The sequence below is a fragment of the Stigmatopora argus genome, chromosome 1 (assembly GCF_051989625.1).
Source record: "Stigmatopora argus isolate UIUO_Sarg chromosome 1, RoL_Sarg_1.0, whole genome shotgun sequence".
Lineage (NCBI taxonomy): Eukaryota > Metazoa > Chordata > Actinopteri > Syngnathiformes > Syngnathidae > Stigmatopora > Stigmatopora argus.
Genome location: NC_135387.1, coordinates 23,890,968 through 23,903,765, shown reverse-complemented (window position 1 = coordinate 23,903,765; position 12,798 = coordinate 23,890,968). Strand labels below are relative to the sequence as shown.

At 40.4% G+C, this 12,798-nt stretch overlaps 1 protein-coding gene across 4 annotated transcripts in view; it reads right to left on the bottom strand.

The window, feature by feature from the left end:
* Positions 1-1,682: 1,682 nt before the first annotated feature.
* LOC144082905 (protein FAM110A) overlaps positions 1,683-12,798 on the bottom strand; it is a 52,289-nt gene continuing 41,173 nt past the window's right edge. For all 4 annotated transcript variants that reach the window (XR_013303398.1, XR_013303401.1, XR_013303400.1 and 1 more), the window contains 2 exons: positions 6,526-6,634; positions 1,683-3,521 (listed from right to left, as the gene is read on the bottom strand). The gene's annotated coding sequence lies outside the window, so the exon portion shown is untranslated. The remainder of the gene's footprint in view (positions 3,522-6,525; positions 6,635-12,798) is intronic.

The window sequence follows — 12,798 nt, the reverse complement described above, 5'->3', positions numbered from 1 at the left end:
TGTCACACTTGCTTAATTTCCAGCAATTGACTCATTCAATACTCGAGTCATTTTGTAGGTGTGGATATTTCCTGTTTGATTTAGTCAGAGGATAATACAATAAGTCAAACCCCCTTTCCTGAGGTGGTGTGGGGGTGGGGGGTGGATTTGGCGGTGGACAATGGAAGTCGTAACTTAGAGAAATATTCTTTAAACAACCGCAACATACATAGCTTTTTCTATATAGTTGCCATTCCAAGAATTTCAAATTATCTTGAATCTTATCCAGGTCACCTAGAGATTATTTCAGTAAAATCATCTCTACCAGACGTGAACCGAGGACTCCGAGTCAGACAAAAAACACCATCTGGTTGGGTACTGCCATTCCCCCAGAGACACTAACAGCAAATAGTAGTTCCATTCACTGTAAGCCACAATGTATTAAATAGTGTCGCAAATGATAGAGATTTATTTGATATTGACTGCAGACGCTAGAAAACAGTGAAGAGGACAAGTGAAAGGATCCAATCTGTTCTCTTAACTCCCTTCTAGCAGGCTGCTATTAATCTGGCCGTCCCTTCCCTCCATTCCTCAAAGGACATTTACTGCCACCAGCATTAGCAGCCACCCCCACCCATCCTATCCTTTCGTTTTTTCCCCCATCTTTTGTCTGTTCGTGTGCCCTTTTCCTCTTTCCTGTCCGGTCTACTTTGTGTATTTCCTAGTTTTGCCAACAAAAGGTCACACGGGGTCAAGGATACATCACGGCCTGGTCGTAGGTGAAGGATTAGGACAATATCAACAGGTTTGAATTAAACTTTTAGAATAGCCAAAGAGCTACAAAAGAGCATAATAAAACACAAGAAATAAATGGTAGGAATTTTACTTTGTGAAAGGCTAGACTTCGGGTTGGTAACAGTGCGGTTTGGGTTTTTTGACTTGGAATACCAGAGGCTCACGAGCCGCATGCGGCTTCCCGTAGTGCCACTGACAGTGGGTTGCAGGATTGCCTCTCAAAAGGAATGAGACTGCATGGAATAATTTATGTTGCTCTTATTTACCAAAGACACTGTCGCCAGAAATGATATCAATACCGAGTCCATCTTTGCCAATGCTATCTTCGTGCTTGCCTTGCCTCAATATAAAAAGCCTCTGGAAACCAGGAATAAGGGGGAGCCTAGATATGAAAACATTTCACACCAATCTAGATGTAGTCGTGGGTACTCGGACGTTTGGTCGCCGGACTTTTGGTGGCCGGACGTTTGGTCGCCCGGAAGGTTATTGATAATTACCATTTAAAATTGTTGCACAAATTCCCTAAATACAAACTGCGAATTATTATTTTGTCATATTTAATGCCCTATTAAATATTAGGCTAAAGAAAAGCTCCAAATTTCCCGGACTTTTATTGTTTTTTGTTGGAGAACTTGTTAAGACCCTGACTGACGTAGCTTCCTAAGGGGACAACTCATGTACATACAAACTCTTATACACTCACACGTCCGCTCAGTGAAACTGCTCAGGGCCATTGTTGGCTTTGATTGATGCGTAGACCGTGTTGTTTTACCTTGTTTGGTCGCCGGACGTTTGATCGCCGCACGTTTGGGTCCGGGCGACCAAAAGTCCGGGCGACCAAAAGTCCCTGGGACCAAACGTCCGGCGACCAAACGTCCGGCGACCAAACGTCCGGTCACGGCAGTCGTGTCAGGGGAGGTTGATGTTGGGGTTCCTATCAAAATGCACAGTGAAAATTGGTTACCTGTAGCATTTCTCAAAACATTCGCATGAGATTTACCGTATTTACTCGCATATAAGACGATTTTGTCGCACAAAAAAATTATAACTGAGTGTACGCTTATATGCGCATAAAAACACAACATGCACGAAACTGCAAGTTGACGCCGCCCCTGCGTCATGAAGTCACGGCGCCATTTTGTCGTGATGTCATGACGCAAGCGAATGCGGCCGATACGGTCATTGATTTCAAAATAGAGAAAAGATAAACAGATAAAAAGCTAAATAAAATTTATTTTGACGTCTGTGAATTGAAATTCAAGAAGAAGAAAAACGTACATATCTTGCATAAAACGTGAAAAAACTCACGTTCCCGTCACTGCTCGCTCGGGGCAAGCAGCAAACATTGGACATGGATTTCGGCAGAGGTGAAGTTTTTAAGCGTAAGGGGTGTCAAAAACCAACACGAGATGCTGCGCAAAGCTCTAATAAAGAGGTTTAGGTGTTCAAATATCTCTGCAAGCACCCTCCTTGATACTCATCGCAATAGGATGTCAGATTATAAACAGAGGTGTGAAAAATGAAAACGTATTGGCTTCTCTGTTTATTATTCAAAACTTGCCCGAAAGTTATTATCTCTGCAATGTGCAAAAAATAGAAGAGCATATCACTAAAAATATCCCTTGTCACACGGCGGCAGGAGAACAAATCAAAAGAACAAATGCATCCTTTCAAGTTTTGGAATGTTGCACATAAAAAGCATATTTCTCCTTTTCATCACTACGTGCCGGAAAAGGGAGTTGATCTTTTTGTTGGGTCCGCGAAATGCCCTTAAATGTGTTTAATGCTTCTAAAGCAGACACAAAGAGCGGCCACATGTGTCCATTAAAACGAGCCTTGACGATGGACCAGTGAGTCAATGAACTTGTGCAGTCATCGGTGGAATCGGACCTCTAGGCACCGTAGCTGCTGTTTAATCACGACTCCAGCCAAAATCAAGCCCTGATAAAAGAACCCATAAAAGGGTGTTAACCCATCTTGGCTCTTTGTGAGCGTCTTTTTATGGCCGCATGAGAAACGGCTCAAGGCCTTTTCAAACCTTCTAAACGGATCCTGTGTGTCGTAGAGCCTTGCACACTAAACAACACAAGTGGAGGCTGTGTTCGGGGTAATGCCACATGACATTCCGCTAAATGCCTGGCGGACTCCCCTCCCCTCCCTGGCGGTAGTAGCCCAGCTTCTTCTTTAATGCCGGTGATGGAGAAAGACAAGGGTCGCCGTGGTAACCACGCGCTCAGCTGGATGCGGGACGCCGCCCGCCCATGAGGAAGCTGCCCTACATCTCACTTGACATTTGGCAGCCTTCATTGTGTACAGTATGTTTGTTTGCAGAAAGGGGGTGGGGGCAAGCCAATAGATTCATGTTCTTTCTGCTCAATGTGGGGGGTTCCAAGTGTGGTCCTGTGGGGGGCAACATGCCATCTAAATAGCATCAAGCCTGAGCCTTATTTTTCTTTTTAGCATTCCATTTCAGCAGGGGTCAAATTCTCTTTTCCCATTTTTACATTGTTTTTTCACGTACACACGTATTTGCATCTGCTGAGTCTAGTTTTTCATATCAAGCTGTGCCAATGGAGGTTTTATGATAAATATGGTCGCTTCAATCAAGGTACGATTCGCACGGAAGAATGCAGAGATGCATTTGTCGGTCTTCGATGGTGGCCTCCTTTACAAATGCAGCTCAACCCCATTTTTTTCTACCGTGAAATGGAGGCCTTCGGGGGAGGAATACTTCAGCAGAGCCCGACCTGAAAACAACGCAAGAAATGTTTGTTTGGGTGTAAAACATGCAAAAATATAAATAATAGCAAACTACTCAAAATTTATTCTAAAGGCAACGATAATGCATGATTAAAAAAATAAAACTCAATAATCACTTCAACTTAAAGATCTGCTTTCAGCAATCTTTTTCATATATTTTTTAAACAATCTTTTGCATTTTTGGGGGAATATAATTTTTTTTAATGTGCAGAATATCCTCTTTTAAGCTACTCTAGTTAGTCACATGGAAGATGGATTCACATTCATTTGATTTGGGTCTCTCAGCGGATATATAGCAAAAATATGAAGACGTCATGTCAAAGTGGAATGTTGTAAATGTTAGTACTTTTACGAAGCAGAATTGAGTGTTTTTCCACCACACAAAACCACAGTGGAGGACACGTGGTTGAAATAAAAAATAAATGTTCACAGTTGGCTCAATTTTAGTCCCGTAAGACTCGACTGGATGGCATTGTTCATCTCTCACACAATAATAAAGATTGCTTGATAATAATTTGATCAAGTTTTAATACAATTTTGTCACGAATTTGATATCACACTGCCACTGAGAATGAGCATGGAAACAATTTAAATTAAGATTAGCTGGTTTGTTAATTGTGTTATAAAGAATTGCTAACTATACGATCGTGTAGAATACAATTCGTAGTAAAGGGGAAAAAACTGTCAACCATATAAAGTAAACAAATGGAATAAGCATACAATAATCCAGAAGTAAAATTACTGACAGTAAATCACCAAAAAATAGACTATAGGGTTATCAACACAAAATTATCTAGGTTTATCTACACAACCCAATTTTTAAAAAAAGTGTGATTTTGGTTTGGTTTGGAAAGGCATAGTGGAGCAAAGAAAACATTTCTACATTTTGGTGAGAAGAGAGAACATGACACTTTTTGGATTGGGGGATCTGCGAATGACTTATAAAGCCACAAGGGTTAACGTTAAAGGAAAAAGTTGTGGTTTATGCAGAGTCCAAACTTCACTGTAACTCTCAAAATATGTTTGAATAAAAATGAAAACATAGCGCGCATCCAATAAAAATTTCTTCCACATCTGCAGGTTAGTCGCCAAAAGTAAAATCCTTTTTAGTTTTGAAACAAGAACCCAGCGAATTTTAAAGACAGCCGTGGTTAAAGGTCTTGGTGGTTAAGTCGACATTGCGTGTCAGAAGGTCTGCGATGGTGACGTAGTGCCGAGGGTTGGTTATATTATCAGAAGCGCGTGGAGACAACGATACCGGCGTCCCGTGTGGAGAGATAAGCAGCAGACTCAAGTATAGCTCCAGCCGCACATGAAAGGGAATTTTGTTGGCTGATTTGAGCTGCTTTCTTCCACCCTGGAGGCCCTTCTATCAAGCACATACACACACACACACACACACACACACACACGTCTTCTCCGCCTTGTCTTCTGATCACATTCTCAAAATATACTAACTAACTAAAAAACTTTACAAACAAGGGTTTATGTTGGTCACGTTGTTTGCATGGCAGCATTTATGTTTAGTAGGAATGCCCCAATCATACTGCTTATCATCACAAGGGTCACAGCTGATTGGTCGCCGGTATTTTGGTCGCCCGGACCGCGACAACAGGCGACCAAAAGACCGGCGACCAAAAGACCGGCGACCAAAAGACCGACGACCAAAAGTCCGGCGACAAAACAAGGTAAAACAACACGGTCTACGCATCAATAAAAACCAACAATGGCCATGAGCAGTTTCACTGAGCCGACGTGTGAGTGTAGTATAAGAGTTTGTATGTATACATGCGTTGTCCCTTTAAGAAGCTGCATCAGTCAGGGACTTAATAAGTTCTCCAACAAAAAACAATAAAAGTCTGGGACATTTGGAGCTTTTATTTAGCCTACTAATTAATAGGGCATTAAGTATGACTAAATAGTAATTTGCAGTTTGTATTTAGGGAATTTGAGCAACGATTTAAATGGTAATTATCAATAACCTTCCGGGCGACCAAAAGACCGGCGACCAATCGACCGTGTACCGCTGGAGCCAAGCCCATCCAACTACGGGCATCAGGTGGGGGACACCCTGAATCGGGGGCCAGCCAATCAGAGGGCAGAAGGAGACAACGGATAATTAATCATAGCTAGGGGGAATTCAGAGTATTCAACCAGCTAGCCTAGAATGCATGTTTTGGGGATGTGGGAGGAAACCCACGCAAGCCCGGGGAGAACATGGAAACTCCCCAAATTTTTAGACCAGTAAAAATAAAGATAGAATGTAACCAGTAAATTATGAATCCCTTGGCTTTGTCTACGATATTACACAATGATCTGTTAGCGCCATTAGTTTCTCAAGAGACGTCGTCCCTCTCATTGGACAGGTTCGCCTAGTGGTTTGACTTACAGAAGCCTAAAAGCATACTAGTACTGAAAACACACGCAACTTCTGGATCCAATCCGATCTTGTAATCAAATCCGATACCCCAAAAATACTTGTCTCGGGTGCCAAAACTGGAGTAACGGTACATCAATAACGTTTAATGTGATCCCTACCTCACAAACTCTGTCTTACTGTGTGAAATGTGCATGGACGCTGTGATTGAAGACTGTAAATTGCCAAATGGAGCGAAGCTGAGCATTACACGTTTGAACTGTGCATGACTGGCAAGTAATGAGTACTGAGCTCACTTATCAACTCCTTCGTGCATGCATTTTCCAGATTTTGCCGGAGTACAAAGGCAAAGCTAAATGTTCGCGTTTGGATCCTCACCAGCACTTTTACATATATACACACACACACTGGCTCGTTTTTTTTAGACAAAACACATCCTTGGGTCAAATGCTATCTTTCAATGTCATTGCTGTCTGGTGTCACTGTCTTCTCACTACATGTGTATTTCTGTAAAGGCTTCCTTTATCCCTTTCTCTCATTTTCCACCAATTCTCTTTCAAGGGTGGGACAGTGCAAAGTTATCTTGTGGTAGTCGCCGTGCAACCACGCCTTACCTCGTCCCCTTGTGGGGTTTCCTCTTGCTCTTCCACAGATTGCTGTTATCAGACCAGAAGTAGCAGATGTCGGTTTCCTGTCCCACGTAGCCACAGCAACATCATGGCGCTAATGTAAAAAGAGTCAGACTGTTGATGAAAAATTCAGTGGAGACAGCAAAAGATCATAACATCCATTTTTCATTGAAAGCCCCAAGAGGTGTCCAATATCGCTATCTTATTTGTGTGTGTATCTTCCAACCAATGTGTTTCTTTCTGTGCCTGCATCAGTACTTGGATCTCCAAACTATACATGATTTCTATTGGCCTGCACATGAAGCTAAAGTTCTGCCTATATTTTGTTGTACTTTTCAGTTTTAACACAAAATGGATCTAGTCACAACTTCTCCATTGGGATTAGTGAAAACTTGATGTAAGTCAGTAAGTGTCTAAATTTCAGTATTTTGTTTGACATAAATAAAATTACCGTGTTTACTCACATATAAGACACTTTTTTTCGGACAAAAAATGATGACTGAATCGAGGGTACGGCTTATATGCGCATAAAAGCACGACTTGCAAAAAAAATGCAATTTGACGGCACGTGACACGATGACGTCACTTCACAATGACGTTCATGCGTGCTCCGTGACGTCACGACGCAAGCGAATGTCGATAGGGTCATTGATTTTAAAATAGAGAAAAGGTAAACAGATAAAACCAACAAAATTAATTTTGACGTTTAAAAAAAACATATCTTGTATAAAACGACATTCCAGGCACATTAACTTCCTTATGATATTGACCCTAATAATGTGCTTTTGATTCATACAGTATCTCAGAAATACCACTTGATGATTTTTCTTAAGATTTTCCCTTCAAAGAAAATGTTAAATTCTAAAATTTCAAGGCAACTTTCAGGGTGCGGCTTATATGCGGGTAAATACGGTAGATGAAAAAATATGGTTTTTATTGTGATTTTTCTGACTTTTTACGGTCATTGGTCTTTTTCTCTTCTTGTTTCTGTAGTCTGATTCTAAATATATACTATAAATATAGTTCAATATCCTTAAATACTATATTATTTGGATCGGAAATCTTTTGCCACCAATGCCAAACAATGAGTAATTCTTCAAATAAATTCCTTTTAAAAACAAACTTTTTCCATAAGCATCTTCTTTCTAATCTTCTGTTTAACCGATAAAAGTGGAAGAATTTCAAGTTGGCCTTTAGCGTTCTTTGAAATTTCTCAAAGCGGCTCTTGGAGAAAAATTTTTGGACACCCCTGCATTAGCGTCTAGGATTGGGCGCACTACTTTCTGAGTGCATTTGGCTCCACGCGAACATGTTACAGCCTTCCAACCACAATGAAGGTTTTTATTGCATGGAAATATGCAAGCATAGCAGTCATTGGGCAATTTCATCATCAGTACGAACAGAACACTGTAATCGCTACTCAGACAAAACCTAAATATGTAGTAAATTAGCGGTGTGGCATCTTAAACGTTGAGTTAAATATGTGACTTCATTTTCCGCTAGATTGTGGATTTGTAAAGTAAAATGAGAATGTTGTGGGGGAAGAATATCATCAAAGCATTTCTATACCACTTGTTTGAAAGTTTTCAGGGAAAAAGTACCCAGAATAGGGGTAAAGGCAAGTATACCTTGAGAAAACCCATGTAAGCAAAAAGAGAACATGCCAAGCCACAAGGCCACTTTGCCGCTCACTTTCATTTCCCTTGGCATAACACTGATGTAATGATTTTTTTAAAACATGGTTCTACAATAACAGTAGAATTCTAACTATTTGCAGTGAGAAAATACCTACCGTTTCGCAGACTGTACAGAAATAATGACGAAATATTACATCTTCAAGAAAAACATAGAAATATGTTTGCCTTCTTGTTGGCAGAGTTTGCTCAGCTGTCATATTAACATTTTTATTGACACTGGGAGAATTCGTTTTTTTTCCTAACTTTAACACACAACGAATATTCACTCATTTTTGGCAAATATTTGGGAAGAAACCTCATTGGTTAAACTGTCTGTACTGGATGCGTTGGAACAAAAACCTGCACCCACCGCTGCCCTTTGCGGAATAGTTTGGAGCAATGTTGCCTCTAAGCTGCGCACAGCAAATCATATGGAGCGCACAAAATAAAATCCCAATTTTTTAATTTTTTTATTCATTTTTTTAGCTGTGAGGCCGACGCGTGAACCACTCATCCGCCGGGCCGCACATTCATAGATATTAATCATTACATTTTATTATTACTAAATCATTTATGTGTAGTAGACATACACCTGCTTATGGCAGGTGTGATACTGGTGTGTGGCCATAGCGAGCAATGATGATGTTGCTCACACCGGTACTCAGTGTGCTCAGGGAGGTTGTCTTTCTGCCCAGACAAACAAAAAATTAGAGGGAACATTGGTTTGGAGACCTCCGTTCTAAAGAGAGTGCAGAAAAGTGAAAGTCCTGTAGAAGTAAAAAAAAAATCAAGAAGAAGTGCTCTAGCCAAAATGTAGTTCAGTTACTGGCTTCTTCCACCAAATAAACTCAACAAACACGGGTGTCCGGTGATGAAACATGGATTAAAAAAAAACATACTGGTTTATCATACATCTTCAAGGACATGACTCGAATGTATTTTGAGCTTATCATCACCGTCTGTAGCTGTGAAGAATCTCCACCTTATCTCTGATATTTACGAATCGCCAAGTTCACCCTGATTGCAACATTGCGGACATTGTTTAGGCTGTCGGCGGCACAAGGCAGACAACATGGCGTCTGTGAGGTTCACATGAAAAGCAGACGTTTGAAAGCGAGACGTGAACGAAGCCATAACCAACAAAGAGAGAAACCAGGAGAAGCGGGAAGATTGCGTCCAAGGTGTGTTTTCTTGCCTGCAAAAAGAAATTGCAGCACTCGGCTGTGCATACGCCAGGCCTAATTTGCTGAGTGCATTTACTTCCACATGAGCGTATTGCGTCAGTCCGAGGGCAATGAAAACTTTTTATGGCATAAAAAATGCAGGACGGAACACGCAAAGAAGCCATTAGCCAATTTCATTACACGTGCATCTGTATATACCTGGATAAAAAGCACCTTTACATATCTTGCATTATTTATTTTTAACTTATCGTCGGAAGCCTCCGTTTTGGGAGAATTGTGCACTATTTGTCGCTACTAATGTTGCCAACTCTTGGTCCAGTATGCAGTCACGGATTAATCTGAGGTCTGTGTGAAGAAGGATTTGACCACATTGTCAATACACGAAGCTTTTGGAAACCCCGGAGGAAAACATGGCTTTTTGTCATGTAAATTTACCCTTGAAAACCACCGTTGGTGTGGAAATCTGTGAATAGATGGCGTCCAGATGCTCAAGCTCAAAACAATTTCGCATATTTGGGGGGGATTATATGGCAGCAGATTGAGATAAATAAGGGCATTGATCACATGACCAATAAAGAGCAAAGGAACAACAGCTTTAAATTTGACAACAAAAGCATAATCTCTCTCTCTTCCTCTATTTACAGTTAACAATTTAGGTTGCCTCACAATGGCTTATCTTTATCATTCTCAACTTTCGGTAAATAATTTACTGGACTCAACCTTCACTTTTGCTTTCAATATGTCTAAGGGCAATCCTCAGTCATTGGCCGCTTGTGACATGCATACAGTTCAACAAACACAAATCTTTGGATCTGGATCTCATTTGGTGTCTGCAAAGCGATCGTATTTTATTCACCGGCAAAGTTTGAGGTTTCCTGCATGAATGACCACGAGAATGTGTCTTTTTCCACTCAGATCCTGACACGCTCAGAGCCTTTGCGTTAGCTTTGGGAGAAATATCAAGACAGAGAGGATTTTGTTCCGTTATCAAGGCCGCAGGGATTGGTGTTCCTGCTCAGCGAAACCTGAGCGGCAATTTAAAACAAGGGAAATGTCGGTCGAGAGTTGGAAAATGCAGCTACGACATTACGACGCTAATGCTCATTATTTTATGACAGTCAACAGTCCACTTTGCATTGCCAGGCTATTTGGAACACATGAATTCAATTGAAATGATGAAAGCAATGCAATAAAACTACAACAGACAATGATCAGGAAGCATATAACATTGTTGAAATGAGATTAATTCACTTGGGAAATGACACTGCAATTAATGCAATACATAAAAGACATTTTGACTTTCCAGCATTTATAGGAATACTTTATCTCCCAAAATAAAATTATAGAATAACAAACTTTATGGACTTCCTGTATGGGGCTCCAGTTTTTTACCTAGGTCTACAATGTCTTGTGTGTCTGTCTTGCAACTACAACCAAGAAATTTCCCGAATACATGATGAAATAACCTAACAGTCCATTTAAATGTTTACCATGCCATAATTCAACGAAATGAAGAAAATGTATCTCTTTCCAAAGATTACAGCATTTAATGTCATGAGACTGATTTTATGGTCAAAATGACACCTTTGACTGCCTGAAGCACATTTTTGTATACGTTAAAACAGTCTCATGACAGGCGTAAATAGCAAAAAAAGCACCGGATGCCAGAAAATGTTTTAAAGTCTATCTCCCTACACCCTGTAGAAATGACAAATAATGTTTAGAGTCATTTCGATGCTGCCATCCATCTCACACCAGCTTAAAGAAATAATCACCCGCCGCAAAACAGCTGTCTGTATGTAAACCTAAGACGAGTGCGGACGAAGATTTTACTGGACTTTTTCCCGGCTTCTCAACTCCAAAAAGTTTAGATTTGTGAAGAAAAAATATTTTTGGTCTTAGAAATCTAGTTTTGCTTTATTAAATATACTATATTTGGATGGGAACTGGTCTCCACAACATCAGAAAATTAGCCCAAGAAGGAAAAACCTTCATATATTATAAGTAAAATGCTATTTTTTTGGGAAGCATAAAATATTCCAAGATTAAAAGGTTTAAATGAAGATGACACAGTGGGCTATATTTATTTAACATGATATAGCCTCCTTCAAATGCCATCCTAATACATCTTGAGCATGGAAATAGAGGCTTTCACTGACTTCTGTGCAATTTATAGTAATAAAATTCAATGAAACCATGTTCAAGAATGTCAATGCCAAAATGTGCAGTCAAAATGTTTTCCAAATCGAAGCCTTTTTGTGTCATTTATTTATCATTTATTTTCCCAGCTGATCCTCACACGCCAACGTTGAGAAAACTCACATGCAAAAGGGGCCGAGCTTCATAGCAAAAGTACTTACAGAGTGTGTTTACATATTTCATAAGTCAGACATGCAGGCGGGTGCAATAATGGAGCACAAGGATGACAATGATTTACAGCTCAAGAGTGCCCTCACAAAAGGTCAATGGGGGTCTACAGGCGACCATTTAAAAACACATGCATGCCAAGTACTACTTCTTTCACACATTAGTTGATTTAAGTTAAGTAGCAACGCAAAAGGGAGCTCAATTTGCATGAGCCCCTTTTGGATACAAATCTGCAGCATTTGCTTTAAAAAAATGAATGAACTTAAAATCTTTGGGAGCTTTTTACCTGCAGAAATTCACCTAATGATGCGGGTCCGCCCAAAAGAAAAGCAATTACCATGGAACTGAAGTTCAATATCGTAAAAAGGTTGTAGAAAAGACAGACATTGACAAACATGGTAAAATCCCATTCTGTGTTCTGACCAAAATTAAATCGTCATTTATACACACTATGCTAACCCGTTGCCATTTTTTTTTATACACGTACCTTAAGTTGCCACGGGTCAAACCCCACTTATAAGACAGGAAGTAAAAAGAAGAATGAATAAATCGAGAATTAGAAAATTAACACCCTCCTAGCACGAATTAACCATAAACTGTTATACACTATTAAGGTGTGTCTCGCCATGAATTAACTGCACGCTAATGCTGTGTGCATAGTCTACTGTGCAGGTTATATCGACTAGAGGGCTATAGTAATACAAATAGGGGATGCATGTGAATCAGAAGAGGGTTTTAAGTTTGAAGCATTACATTTGAATAATGCACAGTATTGCCCGTGGCCCCCACACGCTCAAACTTTCTTGTATTGCAAATGTGCTCATCTCACGGCGGCGACCTAGTTTACAGTTTTGCCTCTGAGACACCGAGAATTATTTCCTTTTGAAGATGACGCGAGCCGCACGGCCCGACGAGACGACGAGAGAAACTCGGCGAGAGATACGTGCGAAAAAGGAACGTCTCGCTTCACGTGATCATTCAATCACTCAATCATCCTGCTTTGTTTCCCTTCACATTGAAAAGTGATTGAA